Genomic DNA, 13,194 nt, shown 5'->3' with positions numbered 1-13,194 from the left:
GAGGGCTCAGGGAGACCACAGGGAGTGCACAGGGAGACCACAGGAAGGGCACAGGGAGACCAAAAAGAGGGCGCATGGAGAGCACGGAGAGACCTCAGGGAGACCTCAGGGAGACCTCAAAAGGGGTCAGGGAGATCTCAGGGAGACCACAGGGAGACCACAGGGAGATCACAGAAAGGGCTCAGGGTGACCAAAGTGAGACCTCATGGAGACCTCAGGGAGGGCAAAGGGCCTGCATCGGGAATCCACAGGGAGGGCACTGGGAAACCACAGGGAAACTACAGGGAGGGCACAGAAGGGCACAGGTAGGGCACAGGGAGAACTCAGGAGGGCACAGGGAGACCGCAGGGAGGACACAGGGAGACCTCAGGACACCTCAGGACGGCTCAGGGAGGGCACAGAGAGACCACAGGGAGACTGCAGGGAGTCCTCAGGGAGACCTCAAGAGGGCTCAGGGAGATCTCAGGGAGCCCACAGGGAGGGCACAAGGAGACCATAGGAAGACCTCAGGGAGGCAAAGGGAGGGCACAGAGAGACACAGGGAGGGCACAGGGAGACCAGAGAGTGACCAGAGGGAGACCTCATGGAGACCTCAGAGAGGGCACAGGAGAGCACAAAGAGGGCACAGAGAGACTGCATTAGGGCACAGGGAGACCACAGGGAGACCACAGTGAGGCTCCAGGGAGACCACAGGGAGATAGCAGGGGGGCTCAGGAAGGGCTCAGGGAGGGCTCAGGGAGACCATAGGGAGCCCAAGGGGAGACCCTTAGGGAGGGCTCAGGAAACCCTCACGAGGGCTCAAAGAGGGCACAGAGAGGGCACGAGGATCCCACAGGAAGGGCACAGGGAGACCATAGGGTGACCTCAGGGAGACCTCAGGCAGGGCAAAGGGAGGGAACAGGGAGACCACAGCAAGGGCACAGGGAGACCACAGGGAGGGCACAGAGAGACCTAAGGTGGGCACAGGGAGACCACAAAGAGGGCACAGAGAGACCTAAGGTGGGCACAGGGAGACCACAAAGAGGGCACAGGGAGACCTCAGGACACCTCAGGAGGACTCAGGGAGGGCACAGGGAGACTGCAGGGAGGGCACTGGGAGGCCACAGGGAGACCACAGGGAGGGAACAGGGAGACAAGAGGGAAAGCTCAGGGAGCAGACAGGGAGAGCAGTGGAAGATCACAGGGAGAGCACAGGCAGAGCTCAGGGAGCAGACAGGGAGACCACAGGGAGACGAGAGAAAGGGCACAGGGAGGGCACAGGGAGACCACAGGGAGGGCACTGGGAGACCACAGGGAGACCACAGGGAGGGCACAGGGAGACTGCAGGGAGAGCTCAGGGAGCAGACTGGGAGAGCACAGGAAGACCACAGGGAGACCACAGGCAGAGATCAGGGAGCAGACAGGGAGGGCTCAGGTTGACCACAGGGAGGGCACAGGGAGGGCACAGGGAGACCAGAGGGAGGGCATAGGGTGACCACATGGAGGGCACAGGGAGGGCACAGTGAGACCACAGGGAGGGCACGGGGAGACCACAGGGAGAGCTCAGGGAGACCACAGGTTCACCACAGGGAAAAAACAGGGACACCACAGGGAGACCACAGGGAGGGCACAGGAAGACCACAGGGAGGGCACACGGAGACCACAGAGTGACCGCAGGGAGACCAAAGGGAGACTTCATGGAGACCTCAGGGAGACTACAGGGAGGGCACAGGGAGGGCACAAGGAGGGCACAAGGAGGGCACAAGAAGACCACAAGGAGACCCCAGGGAGGGCTCAGAGAGGGCTCAGGGTGACCACAGGGAGGGCACAGGGAGACTTTAGGGAGGGCTCAGGGAGACCTCACGAGGGCTCAGGGGGGGCTCAGGGAGAGCACAGGTGAGCACAGGGAGGGCACAGGGAGACCACAGGGAGGCCTCAGGGAGGGCTCAGCGAGACCACAAGAAGGGCACAGGAGGACACAGGGATGGCACAAGGAGAGCACAGGGAGGGCACATGGAGACCAATGGGAGACCACAGGGAGGGCACAGGGAGACCACAGAGAGACCACAGGGAGACCACAGGGAGACCATAGGGAGACAGCAGGAGGGCTCAGGGAGGGCTGAGGGAGGGCTCAGGGTGACCACAGGGATGGCACAGGGAGAACGCAGGGAGGGCTCAGGGAGGGCTCAGGAAGGGCTCAGGGAGGGCTCAGGGAGAGCACAGAGAGACCTCAGGAGGGCTTAGGCAGATCAACGGATGTCACAGAAGGCCTTCAGGGAGGGCAGGTTTAACCATGTGCTCACAGAGCTTATTTTTCACAGCTGACTGTGATACTCTTTGAAAATCAAGAGACCTCATAACTCAACACAGCTTTGAGAGATTTGCTGATGCTTTTTCAGAGCAAAGACATTATTAATTACAATTCATCCTACAGTCAGGAGAGACATGATGTACCAACACAAGATGAAAACCTTAGTCAGTTCAAAGTCAGACACAGACTCAAGGGATTAGTCCATGTCAGTTTGATCTTACTGAACTGTCCTTTGGGGACTGCTTTCTGCTAACACACACTAGAGCAGATCATTGCTATGAATCCAGAGGACACTGGGTGGCAGTGTGGTAATGCTCAGAGTGTGACATGAAGATGATGTATGACAGAAGCTGCAGTTAGGTGTGATTTCTCTCACACACATTAACGTGTCCTTCAGTCCAGCTGTCTCTGTGGGACTGATGTCTGAGGACATGAGTGTCTCCTCTCTGACGTCAGAATCTCATCTCAGAGAGCTGATGGATGAGCTGTCAGAGAGCAGGCTGTCTAGGAGTCTCAGGTACTCAGGTAGAGTCTGATTAAAGTGCTGAAGGAGGAAGGAGATGAGGGAGGGTGGGAGAGAGGAGGATGAGCAGTTCGATGTCCCTGATGTCTCACAGTGTGATGGGACAGAGCAACCTACACTTTTTTTTATTCTCTATTTTTTTACTCTGAAAGACATACTTCAGGACATATCATATACATGGAAAAGTAATTGATTTTCCTCTGCCACTCAGTCTTTCTTTTCTTATTCAAATATAAGGAACTAAGTGTAACATGGGAGAGACAAAGGATACAATTTAAAATGGTCTTGAGAGGCAGAAAAGTAGATCAAAACCACAATCACACAAGAGTTAGCTAAATTTACAGGGGACCACAAATTCCTCAAACTGTCACCTCCACAAAATCTGTCTGCATTTTCTTTTCTATGGGACAAAGTGCAATTTATTTTTCTTGAACCACATTATTTTTTGTCATCCGTCTGTGTGAGCTGGTTTGGTTGTCAGGAGCAGACCCACATTTGGTTAAGCCACCACACGCACCCTCTTTCTTTCTTTCTTTCTTTCTTTCTTTCTTTCTTTCTTTCTTTCTTTCCTTCCAAATCCATGGCACCACTCCTCCCTGTGCGTACCATATGATAAACAAATGTCAGTACAAAATAAAGCCCTCGAGAATTCAGGGACAAAAGAGAGGAAGAGAGGAGGAGGAGGAGAAATTATGAAACGTCAGAGGTAATGACAAGATGCTTGACTGTTACCTGGGGAAAAGTTGAGTCTTGTCTTTTACTTTAGCTCCTGCTGTTCCTCCGGCTGAAGCCTCTGTTCAGCATGAATCCATATGCAAATATTATTCTAATATTTTTATTGGCTTTTTATACTGCTAACATACAATACAATCAACAAGGCTGCAAAACAGCAGTCACACGACACATATATACATAAAGTAAAAATAAAAACAACAAAACTATGACAAAATAATAATAACAATAATAAGAATTCAAACAAAATACAAGATTGTGAGTAGACTAACTAATAGTCTCTGTGTCTCTTGCCAGAATTTCCAAAATAAAGTAAACCATGTGGCCCGAGCCTGGCAGCATCGAGGCAGGTCGGGTCCGAGCCTGGATATATCCTGGTGAAGAATATTTTCAGTGAGAGAGGTTGACTGGTTTGGGTGGATAATTCAAAACTCAATGGTGTGTCAGGACAGAGGAGCATAGTCAGGAATCCAGTTACAAGGTTTATTCACAATGTTTGAGCTGATGTCTGACGAAGAAACAGAGTAAAAAGGTATTAGACCGAACAAACTCCTATCAAACATTAATCTTCAACTTCGGTAGGATTAGTCTAACATGCAACACAAAATACTAATACATAACTGAAATAATGAATAAAGTCAAACTAGTCACAACAGAATCAAAACTCACTTCTCATCTAACAGTCAAACATTTCAGGAAGCACCACAGTCCTTTGTCCTTTTCAGTCTGATGATGAAAGGAAGATTGCAGGTAAGGGGAGGGCTTTATAGCCTCCTGGTGCCACACACTAGGAAATAGGAAGTGTGGGTGTGGCTGTAGTTTTCCTCTCCTGGTGGGTAAAGGGATAGTCTGGGGATTTTCTACACCTGGCAAGTCTACTTTTAGATATAAAGAGCCCATGGAGCACTTTAAACTGAAGCAAACCATGTCTAATTACGATCAAACTTGTATTCTTTAAATTGCACTTACCCATGACTAGTCTGAGATCTCAAATCCCATTTCCTCCTCCCATGCCTTTCTAATGTTGTTAAGAGATGGAGAAGCAATCATTTGAATATTCTCCTACAATCTGCTCACTCTCCCTCTCTGTTCTGGCCCTCCTACCAACCACTTATCCACTTATCTGATATATATATATATATATATATATATATATATATATATATATATATATATATATATATATATATATATATATATATAGATAGATAGATAGATAGATATAGATAGATAGATAGATAGATACTACTTAACTCTGTTTTGGTCTTCAGTGTAAGATTAAGACATCTGATTGTTTATGCCATCACTGTTGTTACCCTTAGTATTATTTTTTCAGCCATTTGCTCGTCAGTGTTTTTGTTTTACTGTTAGATCAGATCAGAAGAGGTATAGACCATACCTCTTCCCTCCTATATGTATCAATTTAATTATTTAATCCCCCACCTTACACACACTCAAACACTGCCACTACAACCTCATGCTTAATTGAATTAATTTACTGCCACACAAATTGTTGGCTGCTGAAAAGTAGCTTGTTTGTGTTGACGTCTTATCCTACGGTTGACATTTGGAAGTTAGCTTAAATGCTGGTTCTGAATATTTGGTAGTCCCCAGTATATGGGTTCTCAAATTTGTGTTTGAAGTCGTTGAAGTTGGCAGAAACTTTGCCTTGGGTTGGCCCAGTACGCATCTGAACACATAACTTTTCCCCGTTTTTTTTTTTTTTTTCTTACAAAAACTCATCGATTTAGGTAGGGGACTGCTCCAGCTGCTCCTCTCCTCCCTTTTCTGCCATCTCTCAGTGAACTGAAGTGGGCGTGTGTGTGTATGCAGTGAAGTCACAGGCAGGGATTGTTCAGTGACGACATCAACAGTTCCTCCGCTTCTATTGGTTCACACAGACATAGCTGTGTTTGGAGATGGCGTAACAGTCTGATCCTTACAAGTGTGAGATGAGACTGCAGGAGAAAGCTCCGCTTCAAGCACATCAATATGAATCATTTAAAATATTAATGTAACTTTTGCGTTCACCACCACACTACATGACCAAAATATCAGCGAAGCTATCGAGACGTTCTTTCTTTTTGTAAACAACAACACTACCACGTCGTTACTGAAAATGTATTTAAACGACTAACGATGCTGTGTGCCGTTACTGCCCAACACTGTACCTCTCAATTGTCTGGATACGTTTTTATCAAGTTACAATGAATGTTGTCTCTGTCCTGTTTCGCCGGAGCAGGTGACACAGAGATGCAGCGTGCTCATCTCGTGGCTCTACTAATCCCAGACCTGCATGATCACTGGAAAAACCTCCGCTGATCAGAAATCAGCTCTCTGCAGCCTCAGTCTGACGAACTTGGCCAACTACCTATCAGATCTGGGGTGGCTAAAGAGGTGGCCAATGAGTTTTCAGGGGTGGCACCAGCCACCCCAGGCCACTCCCTAGAATCACCACTGATTGCTTGGAGGATAGCCTTGTGTCCTATCTTCCTCAGTCAGTTGTGAAGTCAGTTGTTGTGTTAGCCTCCAGGCTAGCTCAGGAGCTGGCTCTTGAGTCAGGCGCCTATCAGGAGTTTTTAGACATTTTGTGCCGATGTAGAGTCAAAATTTCACACCTGGTGCAAAGTTTCAGCTTCACTGATGAGTGTGCCTTGAGATTATCTCATTGAATAGCTGTTTCTAGATTTAATAATAGCATTGGCAAAAAGCTTAGTGAAAACACGTCCTGGCATGGCACGGCCCAGCCGACCCCTTTATGAATCCATCTGTTAATGAGCAAAGTCACTTGATGTACCTGGGGCAAGGGACGCACTGACAAGCAAGGACATGTCCACACTCTTTAGACTGGGGGTCCTGACCATGGCACTGATTCATGCAGGGGGCATGAGTAATTTGAGCCCACACTCTAATAAACAGCATTAATTGTGATTATTTGTATGTATTAGAAAGACAAGATAACTGGCTACAGCTTGAGGAAAAAATAGAAAAAAAGATAAAATTGTATGACCAGTGTGTCAACAGTGTGTGCGACCAGTGTGTGTGACCAGTGTGTGTGACCAGGGGAAAGAAGGATCCAGAAATAGCTGAACAGGTTGAGCCTCATAGCTTCAGACAGTCCGGGAGATTAGAGAGGGATTTATGAAGAGCTGCACATCACATTAATGTTATTAAACTGAACAGGGCGGGAGAACCAGAGAGGGAGGACCAGAGAGGGAGAACCAGAGAGGGGGGAAACTAGAGAGGGGGGAAACCAGAGAGGGGGGAAACCAGAGAGGGAGAACCAGAGGGGGAGAACCAGAGAGGGAGACAGAGAGGGAGAACCAGAGAGGGAGAACCAGAGAGGGGGGAAACCAGAGAGGGGGGAAACCAGAGAGGGAGAACCAGAGAGGGAGAACCAGAGAGGGGGGAAACCAGAGAGGGAGAACCAGAGAGGGAGAACCAGAGAGGGAGAACCAGAGAGGGGGGAAACCAGAGAGGGAGAACCAGAGAGGGAGAACCAGAGAGGGAGAACCAGAGAGGGGGGAAACCAGACAATAAGGGGCACAATAAGGGGGGGGGCACTACGTTTTGGGGGCGGGCCGCCCCCTCTTTATTATGGTAGGGGAAACATTGTTATTTGTGATGTGCGTTTAATATATTTTCTTTTTATTTGTATGTAAAGCTATCCAGGAATAAAGTTAACCAAGGTAGTTGAAGTTTGAAGTGTTTCACTATCATAACGTATTTCCTTGTGACAGTGGTGGAGCGGAGAGTTGAATGAGAGTGCAGGTCTGCAGCTTGACTGTCTTGGGGTCTGGTGGGATAAGATATGCTAACAGCAGTGACTCTGAGAAACAAACATGTGAAGTATGGATTGGCATGGCATGGGTACTGAATTAGGTACTTTTATAGGTACCCTATCTATAGTACCGGGGACAGACTCGTGCAAATCAAACAGTACCATGATAAGTACCTAAACACATTCTTGTGACTGTGAGGGAGTGCAAGAGTAGGGGATTTTCCATGTTGGACATAAAGACAGCATTGCAAGTTTATATGTTGAAGACAGCATGCAGGTTTCCCTTCTGCACATCGGTCATGGCTCCCTCTGGGGTTTGAAAAAATTGTTCTCTGTATTCAGAAAGAATATTGCAGCTTGGATCAGCCGCAGCTTGGATCAGCCGCAGCTGAAAATCTCTTTCAGCTCTCTGAAAATCAGCTGAGCCTCGTTAGTGGAAAGAGTTGCAGCTAAGATTAAAGTGGCCGCTCATTCAAGCCACGCTTACCGGGGATAGCCCAGCCTTCTTTAGCCAGCTTCGTGGAATACCCCCCAGGTCCCAGCAGCTCTGATGATATTGCCCTCATAACGGCCACCAATGAGGAATATCCACCCCTTCTCTGTAGTCCGAGGTGCTTTAGGCGTGATTTAAGGGTTCCAATAGACATGTGTATGTCGTGATATATGGAAAGCATTTGTAGAATCACACTATATGTGTGTCCCTTATTAAAGTAATGGTCTATCAATGTAACCTCCTCTTCCATCCTGGAAAACACCTGAATTTTCGCAGTGGCTGAGCTTAAACAGTCATCCAGCATAAACAGGAAGTAATGTAAGGTTGATGCCTGATGGGCTTCAGTTAAGCCAATCAGAGACACGCAGCATGGTCCTACCCTTTCCAGTTTCTCCAAATGTTTTTCATGATTCCTCAAATTTTTTTTGTGCACTGTGAAATGTTTTTGCGCATTCATAAATGTTTTTGCGCATTCATAAATGTTTTTGCGCATTCATAAATGTTTTTGTGCATTCATAAATGTTTTTGCGCATTCATAAATGTTTTTGTGCATTCATAAATGTTTTTGCGCATTCATAAATGTCATTGTGCATTCATAAATGTTTTTGCGCATTCATAAATGTTATTGTGCATTCATAAATGTTTTTGTGCATTCATAAATGTTTTTGCGCATTCTTAAATGTTATTGTGCATTCATAAATGTTTTTGTGCATTCATAAATGTTTTTGTGTATTTTGAAATGTTTTTTTGCATTGACCTTCAGGGCCACCGTACCAAACAGCCGCAGAGAGTGCTGAGCACCAGCCAATCATGCCAATGCAGCAGTCATGACTTTTCTGGCATGTGTGGCTGTAAAGGTTTTTTTTTTTTTTTTTTAATAAATCTGCCTCCTCAAAGCTCCACCATTAGCAGTAAAAGCGGAACTGATTGATCTGAACTCATGTTGATTGTTGCAGGTGCTGATATCTGGCTGATTGGCACGTCTTGATTAACAGCATCAACTTTCAGAATCGCTGACAGCTCCTCTCCTGATGGCTTTAAGTACAGCTTATTGTCCAGCAATCTAGTCACTGGGGAGCCAGTTTGTAGATTTCTAATAGCTTAAACTGTATTCTCTCTGTCCACTAGAGCCTGATGCATTTATTAAATAGCACAAGAAGGAGAAAAAAAATTGTTAGTGTCATGCGTAAAGTTTGCAAGAAAACGTGACTGGTCTGCGTGCCTCTGTTCATGTGCATTACTGCAGTTGCTGCTGTAATGTCTATGCTTGTCTGTAGCAGTTATCTACATTTTGAGCACCCGCCAGCACAAACATAAATCGACACCCATGTGTGTGTGCGTGTGTGTACAGGCACACACATATTTGTGTGCCTGTGAACTCGATGGAGCGGAATTTCATCATGCATGAAGGAGCACAGGGACAAATGCGGTCCTGATGATGTACATGACATCCCATCATGTAAATTAGATAAATAAAATAAGGCTATATAGTCTGTTAGAAAAAAAAAAAAGGTATAGACCTGATTTATGACAGAGGTAATTCTAAATTACTTCTGCTTTGATCTGGTGCTATATGAAAAAAAAATCAACTTGACTTCTAGGGGTGTGAGTGAGTGTGTGTGTGTGTGTGTGGGGGGGGGGGGGGGGGGGGGGGGGGGGCACTACGTTTTGGGGGCGGGCCGCCCCCTCTTTATTATGGCAGGGGAAACATTGTTATTTGTGATGTGCGTTTAATATATTTTCTTTTTATTTGTATGTAAAGCTATCCAGGAATAAAGTTAACCAAGGTAGTTGAAGTTTGAAGTGTTTCACTATCATAACGTATTTCCTTGTGACAGTGGTGGAGCGGAGAGTTGAATGAGAGTGCAGGTCTGCAGCTTGACTGTCTTGGGGTCTGGTGGGATAAGATATGCTAACAGCAGTGACTCTGTTTCAGACCTCAGTGAATGTCAGCTGACTGATGACGTCACCCAGTAGCTCAGACTTGTGCTCTGGTATTTCTCCGTCTCTGCTGCTCTGTCTCCTGAGACATGTTGAGTGAAAGAAATTTAGTGTCAGATAGCGTGCAGACGGTGCTCCTTGGCCAGCTGATGAATCGATTTGTGCTCTGATGAGATGAGAGATGAAGCTGAAGTGATGAAGCTCGTTCAGAGCGGGGAGACAACAGGCTGTGAATACATATCAGAGACCATCAGACCAGGACGTGTAGAGGACATGGAGAGGACAGGAGTATCCTCAGTGTTCACGTGGACCATATCAGTGTCTTTCAGCACGTGTTTGTCATGTGAACAGTAAATACTGACTTTATTTTAATGTCTTTTTATTGCTTCACTCTGAGGGTCTATCTCAGGAGGACCCAGTATTCTATCATCTGTCTGCCTGTTCCAGCGGACTCAAAGAAACCATGTCCTGGTTAGAACCTTAGAGTAACTAAACCCATGAAGCTGAACCTAGTTCACATACATGTGTCTCAGACCTCACTGAGCCGGTCTGACCACTCTGAGTGGCTCTGACCACACAGAGCCAGTCTGACCACACCATACTGGTCTGACCACATAGAGCTGTTGTTTGGGACTGAAGAAATGTTGTGGCTGAGTGTTTTTCTAGAGTACTAAGGGCTTAATGTAAATCCACAAGTGATGTGTGCAGAGGTCTGGATCTCAGAATAAATCTCTTTACATATCTTCAAGGAGACAAAAACAGTGATTAACTTAAGTTTGTTCGTTTCATGTTGTAATGTGTAGTTAGCAGAGATGGGGGACTCGAGCCATGTGACTTGACTGGAGTCGCAAATTTGAGGACTTGAGAGTTGCTTGACTAACACTAATAATAGGCTGGACTTGACTTAACTTGGTCTTTGTAACTTGAGACTTGACTTAGACTTAAGACAGATAACCTGAAAGGATTTCAAAGGACTTCACTTCTTTAATTCAAATATTTGCATTTTAAGTGAGAGTAGGTTAGAAATTGTGTTTTATTGTGACACATGATCAGTGATTTAAGTAGGGCTGCAACCATGAATCAATAAAATTGATAAAAATAGAATAGTAAAAGCATTTGCCATGTTTTTTCCTAATCAATGCACTGTGCTGCGCCATTACTGTCATACTTTGTCTTCAGTTTATTTATCTTTTTCCTTTTTGTTGGGTTATTTACCATTTGGCAACTAATGGAAGGTGCATTACAGCCACCTACTTGACTGGAGTGTAGATTACCGGGTTTGGGGGGGCTGTATGTGTCACATGTGAACAGATCAACGTGGCAGAGGAGAGGCCGAGCCAGCAGGTGAGGGAAACAAGTAAACATGCGAATAATGGCAGAGCTGTTCGTCAAAAATTTCCAGAGTTTGGGAGTATATCACACTAAGTAAAAGCACAACATTGTTAATTGCAACATTTGCAAAAATGGCCTCACATGGCACAGCAGTACACCTGCAGTGATCCAGCATTTAAAACACAAACATGTTGGGCCCATCAAAGACGAGCTGGGAGCTCAACAGCGAGGCGAGTAGCTACAAAATCCCACATACACTCCTTTAATATGTTTGTGAAATGCATGGTTTGTCTTTTTAGGACTCGTTTTGTGTCATCACCCTATTTGAAAACCATGTGGAGCTCACTAAACCAATGTTAGCATTAGCGTTAGCTGCTACAGATAGTGGTAGGGCAGAGGGGGTGTACTGTTTGACCTGGTGGTGAAAAGATTGAGGACACATTTTTATTTATTTGCCTTTTTGGCCCACTAAGTTCTAAATCTGATGACATAATGTTTTTTTTTTGGCCATATTGTTGATTCTGTAAGTGACAACACATTCATGTCATTTGTTATAATTGATCAATGTAGCATCTGGTCAGTTTAAACTATGTAAAAAACATGTTGTTTCTTTGTATATATTTTTAAACCAACAACGGTCATGAATTAAAACAACAATGCATATTTGGTTTTCAAATTTACTATTATGCATTTCATCCTTTTTTTTTTGATTCATCGGTTAATCAGAACTGGTATACTATACCATCTTTAAAGATGGCAGCGCCAGTGCAGCAGCTTCTCACACATCTGGGTTTAAGCCCTCTTTTTGTACTTTTCTACCTGTCTCGTTTGAGTGAACAAGCGTACAAGGTACAGTTGAACCCAACTTTTTAAAATGAGGGACGGTCCAACCATGACGACAACAATAGCAACAGCAGATTCCCTTCCCAGCTCAGAGCCTTGCTGGGCAGACTGCTGCTCCTGAGGACACTGGACTGGCGTTATAGGACATGCTGGACTGAGGGCAAAAGGAAGGATGAGCGCAGAAGCAAAAGATGGGCAAACGAGGCGGCCTGTTAGTCGGGCTAAAGACTAACGCAGGGAGACCACTGATCCTGTCCCTGTTCCTGTCCAATGTCCACTCTTTGGACAACAGGATGGACCTACTTCGTCTGAGGCTGGGGGTTTCACGTGAGATGAGGAACTGTGCGGTGCTTTGCCTCACGGAAAATTGGCTGAATAAGAACATGCCGGACCCAGCCTTCCGCTCCACGACCGGCTTCTCTTCTGAGCGGACTGTTACCAGCTGTCAGGGAAAGCCCGTGGGGGTGGACTATGCGTCCACGTTAATAAAGGTTGGTGTACATACTGCACAAAGGTGAACAGCCACTGCTCCAAGCTGATAGAATATATGACTGTGAAATGTCGGCCACCACTATCTGCCTCAGGAGTTTACGGCGGTGTTTGTCATGGCCGTTTACATCGCGCCAGGTTCTTATGCTACCGTAGTGCTTCAGGAGCTACACAACAACATCAGCTTGCTCCAGAACAAGCATCTGGAGGCTTTTTACATGGTTGCGGGAGATTTCAACCACGTAAACCTGACAGACACTCTGCCTAAGTTTTACCAATATGTCACCATACCGACACGGGGAAATAACATGCTGGACCGTCTTTACACAAACAAACAAGGCGCTTACAAAGCTGTCCCCCACCCCCACCTCAGCTTCTCTGACCACATCTCCATCATGCTGGTTCCTGCCTACCGTTCTCTTGTTGTGTCTAGAAATTCAGGTTGAGGCTATCTGACATCTCTGTTTCTTTAGGTTTAATAAAAGTCAAGAATCAAGAGACAGAGCCTCGAAAAATGCATCCAAAAATCCTTTATTCAGCAAAAAGTTGAACAAAGTTCATGAGCATGGGTTCAGCTGAATCCAGACTGGTTTGAACAAAGAAGAACAGCGTCTTGTATACAGTTTTCTTAGGGGGCGGCCTTACGCCCCCTATCCAATTCTACCAATGGTGTTTGCTTAATTTTTAATGGTGTTCTTGCCAAACCGCAGGGCTCCACCCCTCAATCTTCTCACGTACCACAGAATCTATTGGTGTCCTAGAGTTCAATA

The 13,194-nt window shown here is 46.0% G+C and overlaps 1 protein-coding gene across 3 annotated transcripts in view; it reads left to right on the top strand.

Moving 5' to 3' along the window:
* Positions 1–13,194, top strand: part of gabbr1b (gamma-aminobutyric acid (GABA) B receptor, 1b) — a 234,129-nt gene that overhangs the window by 102,581 nt on the left and 118,354 nt on the right. The window lies entirely within an intron of this gene.

The sequence above is a fragment of the Halichoeres trimaculatus genome, unplaced genomic scaffold (assembly GCF_033239565.1).
Source record: "Halichoeres trimaculatus isolate MK-OKI-2021-1 unplaced genomic scaffold, fHalTri1.1 fHalTri1_scaffold_14, whole genome shotgun sequence".
NCBI lineage: Eukaryota > Metazoa > Chordata > Actinopteri > Labriformes > Labridae > Halichoeres > Halichoeres trimaculatus.
The sequence above is the reverse complement of the archived record's forward strand: the minus strand, read 5'-3'. Positions and strand labels throughout refer to the sequence as shown.